At 39.5% G+C, this 25,583-nt stretch overlaps 1 non-coding gene across 1 annotated transcript; it reads left to right on the forward strand.

Moving 5' to 3' along the window:
• The first annotated feature begins 24,390 nt into the window (after positions 1-24,390).
• LOC121447693 lies at positions 24,391-24,497 on the forward strand. The gene has a single exon (XR_005974223.1). It is a non-coding gene; the product is annotated as a U6 spliceosomal RNA (small nuclear RNA).
• The last annotated feature ends 1,086 nt before the right edge of the window (positions 24,498-25,583 follow it).

Consider the following 25,583-nt stretch of genomic DNA (forward strand, 5'->3'; position numbering starts at 1 on the left):
ATCTTTGCCCATGAATGGAGATTTGTAACAGTATTTAATTCCTAGGGTTGTGATATGGGTGAGTGGCTGCTGGCATTTGGGGAGGGTTGTGAATCAGGAAACTTCTAGACAGGAATATTGACAAATTGGCATTGACAAATACTGACTCTAAAGCTGAATGAACCCGAAAGCCAAGGAAAACAGCTGGCTGATATATCTGGCCTTAGTCTGCCTTAATGGTCCCTTATTAGCATGAGACATATTCCAGGGACAATTCTGGAAACTGCAAGGGATGTAAAGGTGGAAAGTGCCTTTCTAAAGTCTTGGGGTTTGGTCATTTCATCAGAAAGACCAGGTTGGGACTAACTCTAGGAATGGGGACTCAGTAGGAGCTCTGCAGGTGTCAATGGGGGCCACTAAGAATCTGCCCTCACCAGACTTCATCTTTGCATCAGTCCTGTGAAGGAGATGCTATTGTGCTCCAATTTTAAGATGAGGAAGCTGAGGCTGAGGAGGTCCAATTCATTGGAACAAGATCGTGTCATTAGTAAAAGGCAATGCTTTGTTTACTAATGTTTATGCTGCCCGTTCCCACAATGCCACAATATTTCCTGATAGTCACATACACATTCCAATTTTCCTAGAGGGGAACAAGTAAGTCAGGGAAAGCATAAACAATTCAATAAATCGATTCCAAGTGCCATCCAAGTGCAATGCACTATTATTGTCAAAGGTCAGGTAGAAACACTGCATTTATCCCGGCAGAGTAATTTACCAAGGAAAGCGAGGTCACCTTTAGGTCTAGTACTGAAGTCATTTTTGTCTGTTGATACTGCCAAGTCCCTTTAAAGGACATAATCGAGTGTGACCATTAAGCTAGATTTCAAAAGCCAGGAATACAAACATTGGAGTATGTACCCAGGATGTAATCTTGATATCAATTTTGTATTTAATGAGCATAATGAAATGTTAATATCATCCAGACACGTCTGTGAATTGTAATATAATTGTGCCAGTTGGTAGATATTTAAGGACATGTGGATCTATTGCAATTTAAATTCAGGAATAAATGTGTGCAGATTTTCAGTCAAGGCTTGGCAGGAAGCAAAAGAATTCTGCAGGTTAGCCAATGACATCATTAAATCTTATGAATGACTATGTTAAGAAAGTATAAAGATATGGGTGGAGAGTTCAGCATCCAAGGAGAATAAGGGAAGCACATTATTTCCATTGTTTTTGGCTAAGAGTTAGCTGCAGCACATGCTTTTTACTGCTTGCCTCTGCTACCTAGAGAATAAGGTGTTTTGATACTGTTCCTTGCTCTTTAACCTATTTAATGCTCATATTGGAATAATTAAAAATTCAAATGTAGATTATTTGGAATTACATATATACAGAAGTGCGCAATCATATGCATCTCTTGATAGCTAAAAGACATAACCTATAATTATTTAATTATGAAATAATGTATTAGTCCTGGATTGGATTCACACTTTTAGCTCTTGCGATTTTGGTCACTGTGACTCAGTTCTAAGTGGTTGCTGACCACTGAAGGCCTGAGGGTGTGACATTTTTTTTCTGATCCCTTGACACCCAGGTGAGGTCCATCATCCTGAAGGTAGAAGGAAGACAGTAGTCTTGAGGTACCTAGACATCTGCCAGCATCTTGTGCTGATATACAGTTACAAAAGTCATATATTTGGAACCACTTGTCTTGTAGAATTTTTTTTTTTTTTTTTGGTTTTTTGAGACATGGTTTCTCTGTGGCTTTGGAGCCTGTCCTGGAACTAGCTCTTGTAAACTAGGCTGGTTTCAAACTCACAAAAATCTGCCTGCCTCTGCCTCCCAAGTGCTGGGATTAAGGTGTGTGCCACCACCTCCTGGCTCGAATTTTATTTCCCAGAATTTTTTCTCATAATCTGCTCAAGACTTTCTCCCCCTAGCTTAACTTATTTCATTAAGATAGATGCATGTAAAATATTGACTTTGGTGAATGTGTCAAGCTATCAGGGGCTGGAATGGCTAAAACCATCAGGAGCTGGGAAGAGGCAAAGGTAAAAGACCTAAATAGTCCTGACTGCAGGAGGAATGTGCTGTGAGAGTGAACTGGGCATGGAGTGACTGAAGAGCACCAGAGAAGACTCAATTTACAAACAAATGGAACAGCTGAACCCGAAGGCCTAGAGGGGAGGAAGAGGCTAGTAGAGGAAACATGTGGAATGAGAGGGCTTTACAACTCTCTCTCTTTAAAAGCTTCTTTCATTTGCATGCAAAATTCGAGAAGTCATTGTTTTTTTACCGCTGAGTAGTACTCTAATGTGTAAATATTCCATACTTTCTTCATCCATTCTTCCATTGAAGGGCATCTAGGTTGTTTCCAGGTTCTGGATATTACAAATAATCCTGCTATGAACATAGTTGAACAAATGCTTTTGTCATATGATAGGGCATCTCTTGGGTATATTCCCAAGAGTGGTATTGCTGGGTCCAGGGGTAGGTTGATCCCGAATTTCCTAAGAAACCGAAACACTGACTTCCATAGTGGTTGCACAAGATTGCATTCCCACCAGCAATGGATGAGGGTACCCCTTCCTCCACAACCTCTCCAGCAAAGGTTATCCTTGGTGTTTTTGACTTTAGCCATTCTGACAGGTATAAGATGATATCTCAAAGTTGTTTTGATTTGCATTTCCCTGATTGCTAAGGAAGTTGAGCATGACCTTAAGTGTCTTTTGGCCATTTGAACTTCTTCTGTTGAGAATTCTCTCTTCAGATCAGTGCCCCATTTTTTAATTGGGTTAATTAGCATTTTAAAGTCTAGTTTCTTGAGTTCTCTATATATTTTGGAGATCAGACCTTTGTCTGTTGAGGGGTTGGTGAAGATCTTCTCCCAGTCAGTAGGTTGCCTTTGTGTCTTAGTGACAGTGTCCTTTGCTTTGCAGAAGCTTCTCAGTTTTAGTAGGTCCCATTTATTCAATGTTGCTCTTAATGTCTGTGCTTCTGGGGTTATACATAGGAAGCGATCTCCTGTGCCCATCTGTTGTAGGGTATTTCCCACTTTCTCTTCTATCATTTTCAGTGTGTTCGAGCTGATATTGAGGTCTTTAATCCATTTGGACTTGAGTTTTGTGCACGGTGAAAGATGTGGGTCTATTTTCATTCTTCTACAGGTTGACATCCAGTTGTGCCAGCACCATTTGTTGAAGATGCTTTCTTTCTTCCATTGTATACTTTTAGCTCCTTTATCAAAAATGAGGTGTTCATAGGTTTGTGGGTTAAAATCCGGGTCTTCTATACGATTCCATTGGTCGACTTCTCTGTTTTTATGCCAGTACCACACTGTTTTCATTACTGTAGCTCTGTAATAGAGTTTGAAGTCAGGGATGGTAATGCCTCCAGAAGATGCTTTATTGTATAGGATTGTTTTGGCTATCCTGGGTTTTTTGTTTTTCCATATAAAGTTGATTATTGTCCTCTCCAGATCAATTTTGCATGCAAATGGATGGAAATAGAAAACACTATCCTGAGTGAGGTATCCCAGACCCAAAAAATGAACATGGGATGTACTCACTCTTAATTGGTTTCTAGCCATAAATAAGGGTCACGGAGTCTACAATAGGTGAATCTAAAGAAGCTAAGTAAGAAGGGGAACCCAAGGAAAAACATATAGTTATCCTCTTGGCTAAGGGAAGTAGACAACATTGCCGGGGAGAAAATTGGGATCTTGGGGTGGGGTGGGTTGGGGGTAAGGGGAGATGGGGAGAGAAAAGTTAGAAGGGAAGGAGGTCCGGCCTTGGGAAAGCAGTAGGATTGGGATAAAGGAAGGTTGGACAGGGGATCACGGAACCACAATTCTTAGTTAAGGGGACCACCTTAGGGTTGGCAAGAGACCTGACCCTAGAGGGGCTCCCAGGTGCCCAAGCTGAGGTCCCCAGTTAGTTCCTTGGGCAGTTGAGAATAGGGAACCTGAAATGACCCTATCCTTGAGCAATACTGACGAATATCTTGCATATCATCATAGAACCTTCATCTGGTGATGGATGGAGATAGAGACAGAGACCCACACTGGAGCACTGGACTGAGCTCCCAAAGTCCCAATGAGGAGCAGAAGGAGGGAGAACATGAGCAAAGAAGTCGGGACCACGAGGGATGCACCCACCCACTGAGACAGTGGAGCTGATCTATTGAGAGCTCACCAAGACCAGCTGGACTGTGACTGACAAAGCATGGGATAAAACTGGACTCCCTGAACATGGCGAACAATGAGGGCTGATGAGACGCAAAGAACAATGGCACAGGGGTTTGATCCTACGTAATGTGATGGCTTTGTGGGAGCCCAGCCAGTTTGGATGTTCACCTTCCTAGATATGGACGGAGGTGGGAGGTCCTAGGTCTTACCACAGGGCAGAAAACCCTGACTGCTCTTTGGACTGGAAAGGGAGGGGGAAAGGAGTGGGGGGAGGGGGAGAAGGGTGGGAGGAGGGGGCGTAGGGGGGGAGGAGGGGGAGGGAAATGGGAGGCTGGGAGGAGGTGGAAACTTGTTTTTTTTTTCTCCTTTTCTCAATAAAAAAAAAAGCTTCTTTCACTTGAGTTTATAATATACTTGCAACATTTCTTCCTAACTATCCTCCAAACCCTCTTATATGCCTCTAATAGTGGTCTGAATGGAATTGACCCCTATTATTTTTGAGTGAGTGGCACTATTAGGAGGTATGGTTTTGTTGGAGTAGGTATGGCCTTGTTGAAGGAGGTGTGCCACTCTGGTAATGGGGTTTTCTGGTTACCTATGCTCAGGATACTGCCCAGTGTCTCAGTAAATTTCCTGTTGCCTAAAAGATGTAGGACTATCTGCTACTACTCCAGCACCACATCTGCCTGCATACTGCCATGATCCGTATCATGATGATAATGAACTGAACCTCTGGAACTGTAAGAGAGCCATCCCAATTAAAAGTTTCCTTTTATATAAAAATTGCCATTGTAATGGTGTCTCCTCACAACAACTGAAACTCTAACAATCCCCTTCTTGCTCTCTTTCAAATTCATTCCTACTTTTTACATTAATTTTGTTACATTCATATATGTATATATATTCCTAAATATAATTATATATATATATATAATTTCTAAATATAACCTGTTCAGTCCGTGCAATGTTACTTCTGCATGTTTGCAAAGATGACCATTTGATAGTGAATAACCAATTGTTATATTCTTCTCTAAAGACTGTTTCTCCTGCTCTCAGCATTTCTTCGTTGCCTATGTTCTTTTGTAGAACTGAGGCCCTGTGGTCTTTCCTCTGTCCATTTTGGTGTCTTGCATGTCTTTGCTGTTATTTTTGATCAGTTCACGTTGAAGAAGTCATGTTAGTGAGACTATGAATGTAGCTTCTGACATTGCTAAGAGACACTATCTTATAGCAAACTCTATAGTTCTCTGGGTTTTGCAGTCTTTCTGTCCCTGCTTTGGCAAGGTTCTCTGAGCTTTAGGTATAGAAGTGTTTTGTAGATGTATCGATTAGGACTGGGCTCTACAACCCTGCATTTTGATTGGTTGTGATTATCTGTAATGGTTTCTCTTTGTTGTAAAGGGAAGTCTCTGTGATGGAAGGCTATCAGCAGTTATAAGAACAAATATTTAGAATGAAGTTAGAGATTGCGCTGATTTAGTAAATAGGTACTCTTATAAAATCCGTAACTTTAGTAGCCTGGTTGGTTGGTTTGATTTTCAGTATCAGATGTGATTTTCAGTATCAGATGTGTTGAGCTGGTTTTAAGTCCCCTTCAAGAGCTGTTAGTTACACCCAAGTGTTCATGATACTATTTAACTTTTAGAGCTGTCATGCCGTACTGGCCTTTGTTAGGGCTCATAGATGTCATAACTGGGTAGGAGCATTGGTTACCTTTCTCTTTTGGAAGCTTGCATGGTACCATTTGGTACCATAAAAGCAAGAGGATGCATACTGATCAGTCCTAATTCAAGGACTTATGGATCATGTTTCTGAAAACATACGGTGTTTTAGCAACAGAGATTTGCCTTTCACCTCTGAGGTGCAACCAAGGGCAATAGAAATAGTATATAATGTTTGGAAAGTCTCTTGGACAGACATGAGCAACAACTCAAAAGGAGGAGGGGTTTCTCATGTCTGGTATTAGGGATTTTTTGTTTGTTTGTTTTGTTTTTACAAGACAGGGTTTCTCTGTAGTTTTGGTACCTATCCTGGAACTGGCTCTTTTAGACCAGGCTGGTCTTGAACTCACAGAGATCTGCCTGCTTCTGCCTCCCAAGTGCTGAAATTAAAGGTGTGTTCTACCACTGCCAGCGGTCTTTGGATTTTAGATAGGGCATTGCTAGCTCAGACAAGAAAGTTTCATTTAAACTATATATGCATATTTATACCCAGTCGTGGATAGTATTCCAATTGTTTGCATTCTTAGGTTAGATGGTTTATAGGATAATTCCTTATGACTGCTTCAGAAGTCCTTATTGTCATTTTCCCTCCTCCCTGCTTCTTTAATTACCTCTCTCCCCACTCCCTAATAAGAGGCCCTCTTCTTCTCATTTCCCCCAATCAGATCACATGGACCTTGCTATTCCCTCTATATTGCTTCCTACACACCCTACCCCATGACTGATTCCTTTTTATTTTCTTGGTTTCTGCAGTTACCCTGGGGTATGTACTCACATCTGAAGATTTGGAATTAGGGGCCTCCGATTCAAGAGAACATTTGACATTTGTCTTCCTGGGTCTGTTATCTCACTTGGGCTATTGGGAGGTAGGCGGTAGCACCTTTAACGGAGAGGTTAGTGACTGTATTGGGTCAAAGTGGATGGTAGGATTGTAGCTCCTTCCCAACTCCCTCTTTCCTTTCTCAGCTGTGAGCTGAGTAGTTTTCCTCTACCATGTTCTTCCTTCCCTGATGTCACCACAGACAAAAAGCAACAGGGCCACGCAATAAATCATAGATTTAAGTCTCTGAAATTGTGAGGCAAAAGGAGTCTGTTATCTTCATAAATTGATTTATCGTAGGTACTTTGATATCATAGTCAAAAGCCGACATACACTAATATATATATATATATATATATATATTTCTTGTACATTTAAAAGTGTAACATAATACATAGGGCAAAATATTTTAATTTAAGGTCAATCAAAATGTATAACTGATTCTAAGATTAGGAAGGGAGGAAGTAAGAAGAGGGATATAATGAAATTGAATAGCAAGTACCCAAATACAGTTAGTTATAAATAATAAGTTCTAGCACTCTGTAGTATATGTAACTACAATTCACAGAGATCTATTATGTATATGAATAAAGTGATGAGAAGAACTGGAGGGTCAGAATAAAGTAATAAACATGGAAACATTAATTACATTTGTTGTTCTTTCTGGTTCTTAGGAAAGTGTGGAAAAAATCTACAGGGATCCTGTAAACTGAGACTGCATCTTGTTTTCCCGGCTGCCTAGACCTGAAAAATCACACAGAAACTAAATTAATTACAACACTATTTGACCAATAGCTTAGGCATATTCCTAGCTAGCTCTTACCATCTTTAATTAATCCATTTGTATTAATCTGTGAATCACCACACGACTGTGGCATACTGGTAAGTTTCCCATGTCCTTCTCTTTCAGGAGCTACATGGCGTCTCTTTGTCTCCTCCTAATCTCTCTATGTGTCTCTGTTCAGATTTCCTGCCTGGTTATATCTGCCCTGTCATAGACCAAAAGAGCTTCTTTATTAACCAATGTTAATAAAAGATATTCATAGCACACACAGGGGAATCTCACATCAGGATCCTGTCAGGTGTGGCCACTGCAGGTTCTGAGTATTAGGTGTTTCTAGGTATTTGGAGATGACATTTTGAAACAGAAATATTGTTGGTGGGTTAAGTGGTTCACAGAAAGGAGAAAAGTAGGATGTTTCACCATAATCTGCTTAATTCTCTGAGAATGGAGGTAGAGAGTAATGAGCAGTCACGACAAAATAGTCTGCTAGAGTGCTGGTGATGAGACTGGGGGACTGGTGTGGGATGAGAGGAGGGAGCAGAGAAGATATTTGCAGCTACTCTAACTGCTTCCCTGCAGTAACACTACTCTTTACGACATATTCCTGCAGACTGTTTTTTTCTTGCACACTGTTTATATAAGCAGAGCTCTCTCTCTCTCTCTCTCTCTCTCTCTCTCTCTCTCTCTCTCTCTCTCACACACACACACACACACACACACAGCTTACCCCTGGGTAATCCTTTCCCTCTCTCAACAGTCTTTATCTGTCAGTAGTTCTTGATTTAGGGATGTTATTGCCTCATGACTCTCCCTTCTGCATAAGCATGTCTATTGGTGTTGTCCTTGCTTTTTCTTTTTTTGTTTATGCAACAGCAGTGTTGTTGAGGTAATATGGGTGTAGCTGGTAGAATATTTTTGAGGAGCTCCCCCTTTGTTTTCCACAGTGTCTATGCAAGTTTACACTCCCTGCATTAGTGAATAGAGGTTCATTTTCCTCTGTATCAGCACTTATTGTCATGTGTATTCTTGATGATCACAATTGTTACTGGGGTCGGATGAAATCACAATCAAAATTTAGTTCTCCATTACTCTGATGGCTAATGCTGTTGAGCTCTTTTAAAAAACACGTATTGCATATATTGACCATTTTATTATTATTATTGAGAGTGCCTGTTCATCGGATCATTTAGTGATTAGTAGTTTTGTTTAAGTAATCTATCTTTATTGAAAGGCATATACCCATTGAAAAGCCCACGCACAATATTTCTCTCAAAACTGGCAATAATCAATGTGTTATTAATAGACAAATGGATAAATTTGAGGCATCTGAATATCTTAATGCTATAATATTGTCAGCACTAATAGAGAGTTATGAGAGAGAAACTAAGACAGAGAGAAAATTTGTGAACAAAAACTAAGTTCACATTAAATTTAAAAATGCTAGTCTGAAGTATATACCTACTGTGGGAATCCAATATATATACATATCCTAAGAAATGCAAAACTACAGGCACATCAAAAAGATGATTGGTTTTTTTGGTGTGGTGCTGCAGCCAATTTTCTGGAAGAAGATGCAAGGACATCTCTGAATTCAACGTTCTTCTGGTCTACAAGAGGACATTTCAGGCTAGCCAGAATGATGAAGTGAAATATTTCCTCAGAACAAAAACAAAAGCTCTTCTGTATGACACCAAAGAAGTACATGTATGATACCACACATTTAGTATACTTTATAGAGCTTTTTACACAGAGCCAACGTTGACATATTACATGTGAGTATAAGAAATCTCAGAAGTGGGGAAGTGATGGTGCACTCCTTTAATCCCAACATTTGTGAGGCTGATCTCTATGAGTTCAAGGCCAGCCTGGTCTATGAGCATTAATTCCAGGACAGGCTTCAAAGCTTCAGAGAAACCCTGTCCTGAGGAACAAAAAGTAAAATAAAAATAAAATCTCTGAATGGATATAAAGATCAAGAGTTGGCAAACACGTGAAATGACCTCACTGAAGAGGTCAAGGATGAACACGATGAGAGACATGAAAAGATGCCCCTAAGCACCGCAGCCTAGTCAACAGCATCTCCCATGGGGGTGGACCATGGATTCTGATGCCAATGTTCATGAGAATTGAATAATTAAGTAAATGGTTGCATGTGTGGCACCAGATTTACTCTCTATTGGGGTGCTGAGGTGGAAACAAATCCCAGTTAGATAAACAGGAGAAGAGAGTGTAGGCAGAGGCAATAGTAAGAACAAATGTGTAGCTTAGCAGAGATGAACATCACGATTTCTAAACCCTTGTGTCACAGTCATGCATGAGGCTACATAGTGGAGTCAAGAAGTCAGGAAAATCAGCAAAGTACACCTTTCTGAATTTGCAGCAACCAAAAAGTAGTTCATAATTAGACACATGATAAATGTATGATGGTTCCAGAAGTTCCCACCTGTATTCTATTGTGTGACTTCATTGAAGCCTTGGTTTTATTTTTTTTTAATTTATTTATTTATTAAGGATTTCTGCCTCGTCCCCACAACCGCTTCCCATTTCCCTCCCCCTCCCCCGATCAAGTCCCCCCCCCTCATCTGCTCGAAGAGCAATCAGGGTTCCCTGACCTGTGGGAAGCCCAAGGACTGCCCACCTCTATCCAGGTCTCATAAGGTAAGCATCCAAACTGCCTAGGCTCCCACAAAGCCAGTACGTGCAGTAGGATCAAAAACCCACTGCAATTGTTCTTGAATTCTCAGTATTCCTCATTGTCCGCTATGTTCAGCTAGTCCGGAATTATCCCATGCTTTTTCAGACCTAGGCCAGCTGGCCTTGGTGAGTTCTCAATAGAACATCCCCATTTTCTTAGTGTGTGGGTGCACCCCTCGTGGTCCTGAGTTCCTTGCTCGTGCTCCGTCTCCTTCTGCTCCTGATTTGGACCTTGAGATTTCTGTCCGGTGCTCCCGTGTGGGTCTCTGTCTCTGTCTCCTTTCATCGCCTGATGAAGGTTAATATTCCTGAGGATGCCTATGTGTTTGTCTTTGGATTCACCTTATTTAGCTTCTCTAGGAACATGAATTATAGGCTCAATGTCCTTTATTTATGGCTAGAAACCAAATATGAGTGAGTACATCCCATGTTCCTCTTTTTGGGTCTGGCTTACCTCACTCAGGATAGTGTTTTCTATTTCCATCCATTTGTATGCAAAATTCAAGAAGTCCTTGTTTTTTACTGCTGAGTAATACTCTAATATGTATATATTCCATACTTTCTTCATCCATTCTTCCGTTGAAGGGCATCTAGGTTGTTTCCAGGTTCTGGCTATTACAAACAATGCTGCCATGAACGTAGTTGAGCATATACTTTTGTTGTATGATAGGGCCTCTCTTGGGTATATTCCCAAGAGTGGTATTGCGGGATCCAGGGGTAGGTTGATCCCGAATTTCCTGAGAAACCGAAACACTGCTTTCCAGAGTGGTTGCACAAGTTTGCATTCCCACCAGCAATGGGTGAGTGTACCCCTTTCTCCACAACCTCTCCAGCAAAGGCTATCATTGGTGTTTTTTATTTTAGCCATTCTGACAGGTGTAAGGTGGTATCTTAAAGTTGTCAGGTCATGCTCAACTTCCTTAGCAATGAAGCCTTGGTTTTAAATACACACCATGCCCAGTTTGTTCTGCACACTGCCTGATGTGCTTCAGCTTAAATGTAAGACAAAGCTATGATGCTGTGCTTTTATGATACGTACAGTTTTCTACTTTTGGGGAAACAAACTTTTATTCATTTATTTTTTATTTTCAATACATCCTGACCACAGTTTCCCCTCCCACCACTCCTTCCAGTCCTCTCCCCACACCTCCTCTCTCACCCAGATCCACTCTTCCTCTGTTCCCTTCAGAAAAAAAAGAAAGAAAATAAAAACAAAATTCCAGGTTTATCTACTGAATACAGCATAACAAGATACAAAAAGACTAGGCACAAACCCTCATATTGAGTTTGGGAGAGGCAACCCAGTAGGAGGGAAAGAGTCCCAAGAGTAGGAGAGAGAGTCAGAGACAACTCCTACTCCTACTGACTTTGAATGTTTTCTACCACCATTCATTAGCATGTATCAAATTATCTTTGAGTTGTATTGTATTGGAATATGCTATTTTAAAAATTTCTACTTGAACTGACTTGTATTTAGATTTTTTAAAATTAGTCAAAAGATAGAGATGGCTCAGGAGATAAAGATGCTTGACACCAAACCTGAAGATCTGAGTTCCCTTCCTGGAATCCAAATTGAGGAAGGATAAAACTGAGCCTGTAAATTCTCCTCTGATCCTAACACCACACAGCAGTATGTGCATACATAAATGCACTCGTGTGCACAAACACACACACACATGCATACACACAGTATAAATAAAGGTAAAAATGTCATTAAATAATACTTGGCTTAGAATTCAAGCAAAATTTCTAACAATCTCTGAAATAGTCCTGAACATACTTTTGCCATTCTGTGCTACATTGTTGTATGAAACAACTTTCTCGGCGTTGACATTTATAAAATAAAAATATCAACAGTCCATATCAACTCTGAAAAATGTTGAAGATTCTCAAATCCTGCAGCATCAACTATTCAGCTTAAAAAAGGTTTAATTACTTTTTAAAAAATTCTTTCTCCTTTGTGGCATATGTATGTATATGTGTGGATGAATGCAGGAACAACATGGGTGTAGAAGTCAGAGGAGAACTTTAAGACCCATTTCTCTCCTATCTTGTGAGTCCAGGCACCTACGGCAAGACCTCAGGGTTGGTGTCAAATACCTTTACTTGCTGACCCATCTCCACAGCCTATGATTCAACCCTTTGAGTAAAATCAAATAAACATCTCTTTAATATGCAAGTTTACTTTTGTTTCTAAGAAATAGTAAAATTATATGTAGTCCAAAGAATTAAGGCATTTTATGTTTTAAAGAATAAAAATATAAAATGGATAACCCAGACACAGGAAGACAATTACCATATGTACTCACTCATAGGTGGTTTTTAAACCATAAAACAAAGAAAACCAGCCTACAAACCAAAATCCCAGAGAACTTAGTCAACAGTTAGGACACTAAGAGAGACTTATATTGGTCTAATCTACATGGGAATTAGAAAAAGACAAGATCTCCTGAGTAAATTGGGAACATGGGGACTCTGGGGGAGGGTTGAAGTGGAGAGGGGAAAGGCAGGGAGGAGAGCAGAGAAAAATGTAGAGCTCAATGAAAATCAATTAAAAAAAGAAAAAAGAAAATTTAAAAGTATAAAAAGGCAAGAAATAAATAATAAATATAAGTGTGTATTTTTGTTGAGAATTTTAGACACTGTATTTTAATAATATTCACCTCCCTTATTCCTTCCATCTGTTACCAGATATCCTCCCTCTCCCTTTTATGTCCTCTCTCTTTCTCTCTCTCTCTCTCTCTCTCTCTCTCTCTCTCTCTAAAATAACCCATCAGGTTCCCATTTGTGCTGCATGTATATCACCACGAGCACAAGCACTTTTGCTATGATGTAAGGACCATGGTGCATTGCCTCTATAGGCTTCCTTCTCAAAACTGAGACAAGGGAAACCCACTCAATAACAAGGGAATCTTGCCTGGTTCTGAAGCCTAGACAACTGTCTGTGGCTGGTGAGGTCGTAGACCTCAGTGCAGAACCTGCTGCGGCCAGTTTCCTAAATCAGTATAATTTCTGACTACACAAATACTTAAAACCCCAGATAGTTATAATGCTCACATCTCATCAAAGAAGCTTCTTTTTGTAGCATATGAAGACCATCACAGAAATCCACAACAGGTCAAAATGCAGAGAATAACTGATTGTGAGGTGCCCAGACCTAACTGACACATCTACGACAAAATCCCTATGCCTAGAGCTCAAAGAATATTGCAGAAGAGAGGGTAGAAAGATTGTAAGAGGCACAGGACAAGGTGAGGTTGTCATGCAGTCTAAAAAGTGTGGTCCCCTACATAAGAGCTACACAATGATTAAAAATAGTTGGCATGCCGATTTGGAAGGAGGATGTATCACAAGACCCTCTCTCTACATGAAGAGGTACAGGCTATTAATGCCTCAGTAGATAATCCAACTTGAAGCAGTCAACCCTAAACACATAGACATTTGTGCAATACCAAGTGAACTCAGCAATATCTATGAAAGAGATGTGTGAGGCAATAATTACAATAATTAAAGAAGAGAACATTTTTTCATACCTCTTTTACTCTTTGAACCCTTTTATTCACAATAAGTCATGCTACTTTTATGTCTTCTTTCTTAATGGCGCACTGCTTTTGAGTTTAATTAAGGTTGCTTGAAAGAACATGAATGTGGGTTTGCTTACTAGCGCATGGGAAACTTACCAGCAACTACACTACTGAACACTTCCCCAACAGCCTTTGACTGCCAGTGCTTCCTTAGGTAGGTGTTGGGCCTCTGGTCCAACCTTGTCCATGATGAAATGCTGGTAGGCTTGGTCTTAAGCTTTTCTGCTGGTCACAATAGCTGTTTTAAGAATGGTCACTTCATGTCTTTTAAGTCTGAATATTTATTTACAAAATAATGTCTGAAGTTCTTTCATATTTCCTTCAAGCTTGCTTTCCAATTTTTATACAGGCATATAGTTCTCATTTTTTTTGTTCTTATTTTTTCAATTATTATTAAACATAAATTTTCTTATTTAAAATGCGTATTATTTTTAGTTATTTTATAATATGAATTTTCTTATTTTAAATTTTTTAGAAAATAAATATTATTTCTTGAATAATTATTATCTATAGAATAAGTAATATATAGAGAGATGGCATAATTTACTCAGTTTTTTTTAAAAAAATCTCTGTTCACAACGTATCTTTTTAATAAAAGTGTTTCTTGGGGAAAGGATTGTTTTTAGATTTTTGTTTGTTTGTTTCTCATGTAAATTTCAAGTATACATACAGAGATGTGGCCGTGTGAAGGGCAGAAAATGAGAAACAGGAGTAGGAGCCAGAGGCAATGTTTTTCACAAATGAAACTTCAGTTCTTGTTAGTTAAAATGTAGATTCTCATTCAGTGGCTCTGGGGTGCTGCTTGAGACTTTGCATTTCTATCAATTTCCAAATGCTGCTGCTGCTGCTGCTCTCATCACAGCTGCTGATGGACTGTTACCAGGTTCTGGGTATCCAGGCTGCGGAAACCACGATGCTTGAACACACGTGAGCTTGATTCACCTACTATGATCATTTCTGGCACTATGTGATGAACAAAGTCATATGCTGTCCAAGAAACATACACCCATTTGACTTTCCTTGGCTAATGTGAACTAAGCCGTGAACATACATATTTTCTCTGAATAAGGATAACTATTGATATGTCTCTCTACCTATTCTGCTGTTCTGTCTCTCTTTTCCAGCCAGTTCACAACAGCAAAGCCCCCAACACTGTATCTTTCTCCTTTTGCAAATGTGTCTCAGTCACAAAAATGGCAACATTACCAAGACATGCGTGAGATGGCTACAGAACCATTAAGGTCCCTAGAGTCCTCATTGCTAGGAGTCAGACTATTTAATTCTCCTTCGGACCAATACCATTAACAGGATGAGTTAGGAGACATTAGTGGCAATAAAAGCAGTACCTTGTTTTCAAGAAACTTGACATTCTTTTCAGAGCTGGGCAGGATATAGCTCATTTGGAATGGAGGAATCTTCCTTAAGCAAGAACGAGTCAATCAGAGGAAGATGGCAGGCAAACTTGTGTTTTCTCAGAAAGGGATGCTCTCAGCATCATGCTTCCATGAGTCCCATGAGAATATTCTCCCCCGAACAATCAAGCATGTTAGGCTTCCATTACTGCATCTGTCATTCAATCAGCAGTTGCAGTGTGACATATGATCTCAGAGTTGTAGTTTCTATCCAGACAGATCCAGCTAGCCTTGCCTGCCGGAAGGAATCCACAGAGTCATTTCATTTATGTAACTGACTTGAATTCAAACATATAAAGCGTACTCCATTATTACACAGCCTTTGTCAGCCCTGATAAATGAGGCTGTATGGATAAATGGATGGATGAACGCATTAAAAAGTGAACAAACAAGTGAATTAATGGAGTGTGAATGAACAATGATTTAGTAAGCCCTGCTCCTTGAGAGCCTATGAATTAATATGCCAGAAACGTCATCAAATCTGCCCTCTAACTAGTATGTGAAGATTGCAGTGTTTAAAGGAAAGCATGCTGATCAAATTTACCTTCACATAAATTAAATTCTGAAATAGAGAAAATGAGGAAAAATGCTAAATGACTATCTAGCGACCCTACTGGAGCCCCATCTAGCATGTCCATTACTAGGTATCTAGCAGCTAGCTAGCGTGGTTTCTCCATGCAATAGAGGCACAATAAACATGACTGGAAGAATGAACATGCAGATGCTTTTGACAGCTGTACTAACAGTGCACAATGTTTGAGAAACATAGATGGGGTGTGTACCAAGACTCAATATCCAAAGTGCATGACTCCATCTAATAGCCACTTCTTATTTGGATATAGGTGGGACTTACCGAGTAACCTCAGCCAATCTTTGACAAGGAGTTATATCAAGGTAGTCCCTAAAGAGTATACTTTTAAAAACATCCCAGTATGGTCAAAAACTCAATACTGAAACCAGATCTTTGCTTCTGCGTTCAGGACCTTGCCTCTGGAATGAGGAGCTAGGCAGCTGTTGTGTCTGTCAGTTGGTAATTCCGTTAAAAAGTCACAGCACAAAACTACATTAGGTTTTCATAGATTGGTTTTTTTTTTTTTTCATGTTCCACCTCTTTCTGAAATATCGGTTAGAATGCTTGTCCTCAACTCTCGTTCACCATCGATTTACAGGCTGAAAAAGAGGAACCCTGAGGCACATGGTAAGGAAGCCACATACAACACGAATCGGGCGCTAGGACTGAGTGATCAATGTGTAGAGCAGCTGTCCTTAATGTGACCAGCTGAAGGGCCCTCCTCCTTCTACACCTGCACTGCTGGTAAATTCCACACACACGTGCGTCTCTCTCTGCTACTTTCCAACCATTGGCTGGTTTATTTCCAAAAATCTGCTGGACTCCAAAAAAAAAAAAAAAATTATCCCATGAATTCTAGTGAAAAACTAGGAGAGCATTCTCCATGCACTAAAATGAACCAGCGCAGAAATAAACTGGGAAAGAATCCACATTTGAAAGCATCGCTTTATGTCATTTGCTGTTATTTAATATTTTAGTTGGACAAGGTTCGCAAGCCAGGGGGATGTTCCATTGTCATGGAGCATGGATTGAGGAGGTGGGAGAAAAAGGCCTGCAAATCTACTTTATTCCCCCAAAAGCTCTCACCCCCTTACTAGTGTGATCTCTAAGGGGCCCAGTGCCTGGACTGCTTCAGATGAGAGAGGATGTTTTACAAATCGATGGCCTCCATCTATTAATTAATATGTGTGTATGCTTTATATATCTTCCACCTTTTTCCAAACTAAATTTAAGGAAATTTAAAAACCCAATATGTAAAAGAAACCTATATTGGAAGTAGATACAGACACAAATAAAGCAAAGGGGAAACAAGGACAAAACCAGAAAATGAAACAAAATATGAGGCCATGCCCATCTGTTCTCTTCTCTATAGAACTCTCTGCAGATCTCAGAACCGCATGAATCTGCCCTCCCTCGCCCCCGCCAAATCACCCTCTCTCATTTCCTTGTGATGCTGATTTCATTCTGATGAATGTGCCTGGCCCCTGTTACTGACACAGAACCTCTAGTTCTCTGCCCTGGCTCTGATTCTATCACAGCTTCCCCATTCACCAGAATCACCAAGGAAACTTGTTATCACACAGGTTGATTGACATTCCCAGCTGATCTGGACTGACTAAATTTGGTATGAGCACCGTGTGAGTGCTGCATGTCTGCCGCAGAGTACTCTCAAGAGATCATTTATTTTATTGTTTTCTACTATAGCACACTCATTAGACAAAGCTACACTTTCTGGGAATTGGAATTTTGATGATCATCAGCAAACTCATCATAAAAACATCATAAAAAATATCATAACTGTGCTTAACATTTTATTTGTCCAGTTAACTTAACCAATATATAACTTCCACAGGATTGCTGTTAACTTAAATAATGGCTCTTTTGTTTATACTCTCATAGTGCCACACCCTTTACTTTCATAACTTGTATCTTTATTGTAATTATAGAGAACTGTGCCGTGTGTGTGTGTGTGTGTGTGTGTGTGTGTGTGTGTGTGTGTGTAAGAGAGAGAGAGAGAGGTCCTTCTCCTCCCCTGAATTCAGCACCATGAGGATAGGGACTATTTTGACTATTATATGTCACTTTGCTTACTCTGCTCATATTGCTTGCAGCTAAAGGAAACTATTGCTGTTAATAAAATAAGGACAGATATATTTGCAAAGATAGGATCTCATATTAATGAAATCATAATTTTGAAAGGAACGAGGAAAGAAGAAATGATGAGAAGGAATGTGTGAGAAAGGGTTAAAAAGCATGATGAAATTTAGTCTTTAGGTTAACCTCAAGTTGTAATAAAATGAATTGTTCAGATTTGGATTTTGAGACAAAGTCTCGCATGTATCCTTACACTGACCATAAATTTGTGACCACCTTGACTCACCGACTAAGTGCTAAGATTATAGGCACACACAATGATGTCTGAAGCCAATTGGTCAAGGGCTTTACAGCTTTCTCTGATTCTTGATTTGGGCTTAAAGTTGCGTGTGAATAAAACACACTGATCAGGGACATTTCACAAAATAAACATCAATGTCACTTCAACTGGAATCCTGAAAAGCAGACTTCAGGATTGTACTCCATTCCCAACATAGGTCGAGAGAAGAGCTTAATCGGAGAATTTGAGGGTGAGGACTGGAGAGCAGAATGCATTCATTGGTCTACAGGCACAGAGCTGATGGTTCGAGACCTGGCTTAATCCAGTGTTGATGTAGAGTCCTCATGGAAATAGATGGCCTGTACTCCAGGATATATTCCAAGAATATTGCCTCTCTTTGCCAAACTTTTAGGAGATACAGGATATTAACAATGGATTTAAACTTTTTCTCTCTGGCAAGGGACATAGTGCAGTTCCAGTGGGTTCCATTGAATAAAGAAACAATATTATTTTATCAGCTAGTTTAGAGGGACAAACCAAACCTCAGTCAAGCTATCCTGAGTTAGGAAGGTTTTTGTTTATGAACATTGTTATTTATCAATTTTGCAATGGTTAATATTGTCAGCTTAACAAAGTCTAGAACATCCTGGGTTATACTCTTCCTTCACAGCTATGGGGGGTTATTTAACATCCTGGCATGCCTCTGAGGATTATCTTGACTGGGTTAATTGTGGTGGAAATACTCTCCAGGAGTGACACCATTCACCAGTTTGGAATTCTGGCGTAAATCAAGTTGAGAAAATGTGCTGAGGGCCAGTATTCATCATTCTCTGCTTCTCGACTAGGAATATATTGTGAGCAGCTAGCTCAAATTCTTGCCCTTGGACTTTCTGCCAGGATGGGCTCCACCCTAGTACTGTGAACCAAACTGCACCTTTTCTCCTTTAAGTTGCTTTGGCCAGTTTTCTCCACAGCTATAGGGAAAATAATGAAGACATTATCATTTTGAGGATTGAACCCAGGACACTGTGTGCCTTATACCAGTGTTCTGGGGAGCTCTATCTCCAGCCCTATGACCATGTGCAATGCTCATATTCTGACTTACCCAATTTTCAGGCCCAGAAGCATCGCAGGAAGCTCCAATGGGGGAACAAAGATAAGAATAGTGGAGAAAGTAGGCTAAAGGGGAAGCAGTGGAGTTTGGAGCAAAATTCTGCTGCGGTACCCTTGATTTATTATTTTTATTTTTTCTTATATTGTTACTATCTGTTGATACAGAATCTCCCATATTCCATTCTGGCCACCAACTTGCCATGCTGCCAGGGATTACCTCAATGTTCTGCTCCCTCTGTATCCACCTGTTGACTGCCAGGAATACAGGCAAACATTACATGCCCTGGCCCCTTGAGTACATTATATAACTGCTCCATCTGCACACCTGAGTAAATTATGTAACCCGTTCAACCACCTATTTCATCAACGGAAAATGTGAAAGATGTCTTTTTTTTTCTTCAAAAGTCAGAGACAAAAACGTCACTGCATGCAAAGTACTCAGGGTTCTCAAGTATAGTAAATACCGTTTTTGTGTCTTTCCTCACTAGTGGTTTTAATCAGATGTTATTTTAGGAAACCCAAACCTTGCCATAATAGCAAAAGTGATGTAACAGGGACTTTAATTTGTGAAGCAAAGCAGTTTTGAGGCCAAGCTAAGCCTGGCTGTTGGTCTTTGTTCTCGTTCCCCTGTATGCCTTGGGAAAGACCCAGTGGATGCTTTTTATGAGCAACTAAAATAGAAAAAAGTGATTCCCCAGGGTCTGGTGGATAGATGACAGGGTCTTACAGAATCAGGCAGCATACTGCTCTCAGTTGGGTGGTGGCAGGGCAGGCACCTGGGCCTGGCTCACATGCTTTTGTTCAGAGTGGAGTCCTGCAGCTGAAGGTGTTCCTGAACATTCTGTAATTCAGGTATTAACCCGGCTGGCTGAGCTGCCAGATTCTCTCCCCAGTGGTTTCTGCAGAGTTTGAAGTTTGTCAGCTCATTTTTCACTTCAGCATCTAACTCTAGATATGGCAAATGGTCTTGGGCTGGCCCCAACACTGATGAGCACACTGAGCGTCTTTTAACAGAATCTTCTACTTTTAACATTGCCGGGCAAACTGCAAGCAAAAAGCAGCTCCTGGCATCAGGAGATAGAATTGGATCTGACTCTGCCCCAAAAGAGGATTTGAGAAGAGGGGATGGTGCATTCAGAAACATGGAGGAAAGCAGAAAACGTGAAGACTTTCAGTGTATCTGAGGCTTTGAAACACACAGCAGTATGGGGTGGGGAAAGTCATGTGAGGGGGTTTGGATGACACTGAAGAACCACTATTGCTCCAGGGCTCTTCTTCCTGTCATAAGATAAAAATTAACACATGGAGACACTGGTATGATGGGATTATAATAACAAAATGTCATGCTCACACTGGGAGACTTTGTAGACAATGAAGAGAAAAACGCGAATTGGCACAAAAACAAACAAACAAAATAAACACTATTTAGGAGAATCAGTTAAGTCCACCTACGTTAAATTTTTTTTTCACATATCTTTCCTTATGGGAACATCTTATTGGTTCCCCAGCACGCATGTACATACTTCACCTGTCATATACATGTGCAAACACACTCATGTACTCCTACATACACAGTTTATACAGAATAAGTTGAGTGATTATGGGTAATAGGCATGCATTCTGAGGAAATGCATCCTGTGGGAAAAAATCAGATGGCATGAGAAGAAAAAAGAACTCAGAGCACAGCGTATGGTCAGGTAGGTGAAGAATTTATCGGGAATTGATCATGAAGGAAGCTTTGCCCAGTGCTTTTTCCTCTAGGGTTTTGGGCATTCCATTTGAAAGGTTGGAATAGTGATAGACAACTCTCTTAGAGTAGATGGGCTTGACCATTTGTACAATTGGTAAATAAGGGGATAGAGTCATGTTGTGGCCATGTTATAGCAATAAGCTCATTAAAGCAGTCTTCAAATGACCAGGCAGAAGCTATATTTAGGGAGAAATGGATTATTTTTAGACCCAGTGTTAGTGCTTCAAGGCACCGTGTATCTTAACTACAAAGGTAAGAATGTCCTCCTGAATAATCCCATAGTCCGTGACTGATAATTTTGGCCTGCCACTGTTCTGGGGCTATTAAATGGAGGTTATCAGACACCATCTCACAAAACATGGAGATCTCTGATGCTGGCATGCACCCATGAGATTGTTCTAAGTCCTGAGGCAGTCCACCTAGATTATGCAGACTTCATATCCTTAGACATAAAAATCATTATATATCTCTTCAGAAGTCAGGACCAAATGAGAGAAAGTAGATTACATGGTAATTAACCACAGAGTTTGAATATCTTAGGGCTCAATTACAATTCCCCCTCATTTTTTTTTCACATGAAGCATGCAGTTCCCATAACATGAAAGGAACAGCTAATGTTTTCAAATCCTACGAACCTAATGGCTCTGTTGTGAGCACGTATGCTTTATGTCTCCATGAGCTGCCAACCTCTTGTCTGTAAAATGGAGGTGGGAGTAACTCTGTACATAATATATGGTGTGTAGGTGACGATCTGCTTCACTTGCCTTTGTTCACCTTGTGATCACAGTAAGTAGGGGAGTCATCTATTAAATGTATTTCAACATGTAACCATGCATGGCTGTGAAAGATTTACTCAACAAAACGTTGAAAAAGAAGACCTTTGAAAAAGCCCATATTTAGCTTAGCTGAACTAGGGAGAAATATCCAAGAAGGAATGGTAATCTAAGCCACAAAGAACAGGGGAAGACTACAATGCTTTCTTTTTGTATAATTATATGAATAATATATGCTATAGAAATTCAAATGATAGCCAAAATGCTTTAGCATTGATTAACTACTTTGTTACATGCATAGTGCTAGCTTTTAGAAAGAAGAGAACACATTTTGTCATTCAAGCCTTTGTGGAATAAGAATCTCATAGCCCAATAAGAAGAGCAATAGGGGTAATAGTAATTTCCTAGGTAATGTGTGGTTCTCACAGAATGCTCGTCTTTCGTTGCTTTCTCCATGCGGCTAATACTTGCCTTAACAAGGAGTTAGCTCCTCAATTCAGAAATACTAAACAGGAGTTAATTTCTGAAATCAGAATATACCAAATCTTTTTGCTTACTTGGCAAGAGAAGGACTAAATGATAGAAGTAACACAATATGGTGTTTGTCAACAGAGGTTCAGAGAAGGCCACAGAGAGTACTGGAAAAATCTATGAACATAGGGTCCCCATTAAGGGCAGAAGAATGCAATTTCTATTTCTAAACAAACTTTAATATTTTTCATCTGGAGATACTTCTATAGTGTCAGCAGAAAAATAGTCTTTGCATGTGGCTGTGCATTTATGAGTGAATTTTATCTTTAAACAGATTTGCAACTAAAAACAGAAATATCTTTTTATGGGAGACAGCTGGTTGGGACATTAAAGATACACATGGAGAGGAAGGGGTCTCAAATTAACAAACATTCCTAGACAGGGAATGTCTGCAAGTATTAGAAATCTTTCAACTTGTGACCTAAAAACCTGTCATCTTAATCAGTTTCCCAGGAAAGATTTCAGTCTATTGGGTATGAAGATGAAGAGGAAAATCTTGGAAAGTTTAGTACAATGAAAAACTCCACACTATCTCAAAGAATGGTAGATAACTATAAATACCATGTGAACCAGAAATTACAGTTACGATGTAATTCCATTTACGGAATTCAGACAAAGAAAAATTAAACAGCCAAAACAGGACAATTATGGATTCACTTTTTCTTTCTCTGAGTACAAAGAGATGCATGCCTGGAATTTGGGGTTTGATTTCTACATTTCAAGCATCTGCCATATGTTTTGGTTGAGAGTTTGGAGAAGTTGAAATTAAATTAGTTGTGTTTATTTTTCTAAAACATGCTTTTAAGTGTGAGTTCTTAAGATTCTTTGTTTAAACTGGGTTTAATCTTTCAACTGTTAAATTAACCCCAAACAGGATTTAGGATACCAATGGTCAAAACATCTTTAGTTATGTTCTTCCTGGTTCATGGGAAGGTTGCTTTTAGTTTGTTTGTTTGTTCATTTCAGTTAATTGTGATCACTGTCATGAGAACTTTAGTGGACATTATGTGAGGGTTATCACCTTAACACAGACACACACACCCATTATCTAAAGTGAACCATACAGTCTTTGAGCTGATTTGATTTCTAGAATCATCTGACGAGATCAAGGCAGAGTTGGTGCCATCCACCAATCCTGCTTAAAAAAAAAAAAAAAGCACAATTAAAAATCATTACTGTTGCATGATCCTGGGGGAAATTAATAATACTATTATCCATACTTTCCCCTTCATCAACTTGAGTATTTTTCAGAATTTAATAGTGTCGATTTAAATTTTAAAATATAGTTATTAAGAAGATGTTTGTCTCTCTTATAAATGAATAATTTTTAATTTACATGAGTAGAAGTTATTTAAACATAACTACAATGAAAAAAATATAAAAATGGTTGCTTCATAAAGATGCTAAGCCAAATGCCTACTCTCTATAGAAAAGAAAAAGATGCTGTTAAAGAGCAAGTCAGAAAGCAATAGCCAAATAGCAAAGAGAAATTATTAACAAAATAATTGACTGGAATGAAAAAGTAATGCCTTTATATTTAAGATTATTTAATGGCATGTGTACATACAAACCTAAACACCCATCCTTAAGGCCATTAGTGCTTTGTATTCTGTCAACAAGAAATCCCCTTTTAATGAATCAGCTATCATATCGTACTGGAGTCATTTTAGTTAATGAAGCGGCTTTCTGGAGCAAGCAACTCATACCCAGGTGTAAAGAGTAAAGTTGAGTTGGTCAGTGATTGCAAGAATATCCAGTGCCGATGCTTTCTTTTCTTTTCTGTGGCTGACCGTTGTTTGCTTTTACGTCCATTAACTTGGAAGTAGACACACCTTCCCTTCTTTCCTGCCCATTAACAGTCGCATTCACCGTTCTCATTCTAGAGCTCAGATATAGTGAAGGCAAATACACTTTTATGTTTATTATTTCCTACCACCTGGAAGACTCTCCTCCTCCAGTTATTCTTTCCTCCCACAGTATACTCTGAACAACTCAGATGCCTCCCAATCACCCACAAAGAGTCAAAGGGCACTTGATGGTAGACACTGGGATCTTATATCCTTTGAAGAGTATACCCATTGAAAATACATTCCTTGTGCTCGCTTCGGCAGCACATATACTAAAATTGGAACGATACAGAGAAGATTAGCATGGCCCCTGCGCAAGGATGACACGCAAATTCGTGAAGCGTTCCATATTAAAAAAAAAAAAAAGAAAATACATTCCTTGTGATAAGTACAAAACTGATTAATTAAGCATTGTTTGCCAAAGCAAAGAGAGAGAGAGAGAGAGAGAGAGAGAGAGAGAGAGGGAGAGGGAGAGGGAGAGAGAGAGAGAGAGAGAGAGAGAGAGAGAAGGATAACTGCATAGTCGTGCTTCCTTTATAAAACACAATATTCTCAAGTGGCACACAGCCTGGAGAGATGGTTCAGTCACTGCAGCAATTTGATGCTTTTATAGTGGATGTGTATTTAGCCACCAGTAATCACATGATGACTCATAACATCATGTTATGAGTAACTCCAATTGAAGGATATCTTACCACTTCTGACCTCCATGGGCACCATAGAGGCAAGTGGTGCATCTAAATACATGTGTAAAACACTTATATACATAAAATAAATAAATAATAAAAATGAATACAAATCCACAATAGTGTCATACTCTATGTATGGAAAGGTAACCACATTATTTATATGACTGAATGCCTCCTTGTCCTTGACTTTATTAGTTAATCCCTGAAACCACCTTCACAAGGTCAGTGAACAGTGACAGTACTAGCCCTTGTTACAGATGAAGGACTTACTAAATATGAAAGTGGGCTAGTTAGCCAAAGCTCCCCTATTTGTGATAGAATTAATTGTGGTTTCTTAGTTGTTTCTTTCAATTTTTCAAACAAGCATCAGATTCTTTTTTAATATTTTAATTTGATTTATTTATTTGAGACATATGCCATAGCCCATGTGTAGAATTCACAGGACAACTTGTGAGGGCTGATTCTCTCCTCCCATTAAGTGGTTTTGGGGACCTTGAACTTAGGCTTAGTGGCAAGTGCTTTTACCTATTGAGACATCTCGTTTACCCTACACCAAATTATTAACTCCATGAACCTTTAAAGGAAGTAGAAGCCTGACGAGGGGAAGGACTTTACAACATTAAGAGGGGCCAAAGTATTTAATACACTGACAACTTCTATTAAGAATAACCTAATGATATCATAAGTCCTAAGAGGGAGTAAAGTCATTTAGACACATAGCTGTTATGATCTGGGTTCAGTGCCAGGTTCAG

Source organism: Microtus oregoni, unplaced genomic scaffold (assembly GCF_018167655.1).
Source record: "Microtus oregoni isolate MIOR12 unplaced genomic scaffold, Mior012 000004F_ref0000308, whole genome shotgun sequence".
NCBI lineage: Eukaryota > Metazoa > Chordata > Mammalia > Rodentia > Cricetidae > Microtus > Microtus oregoni.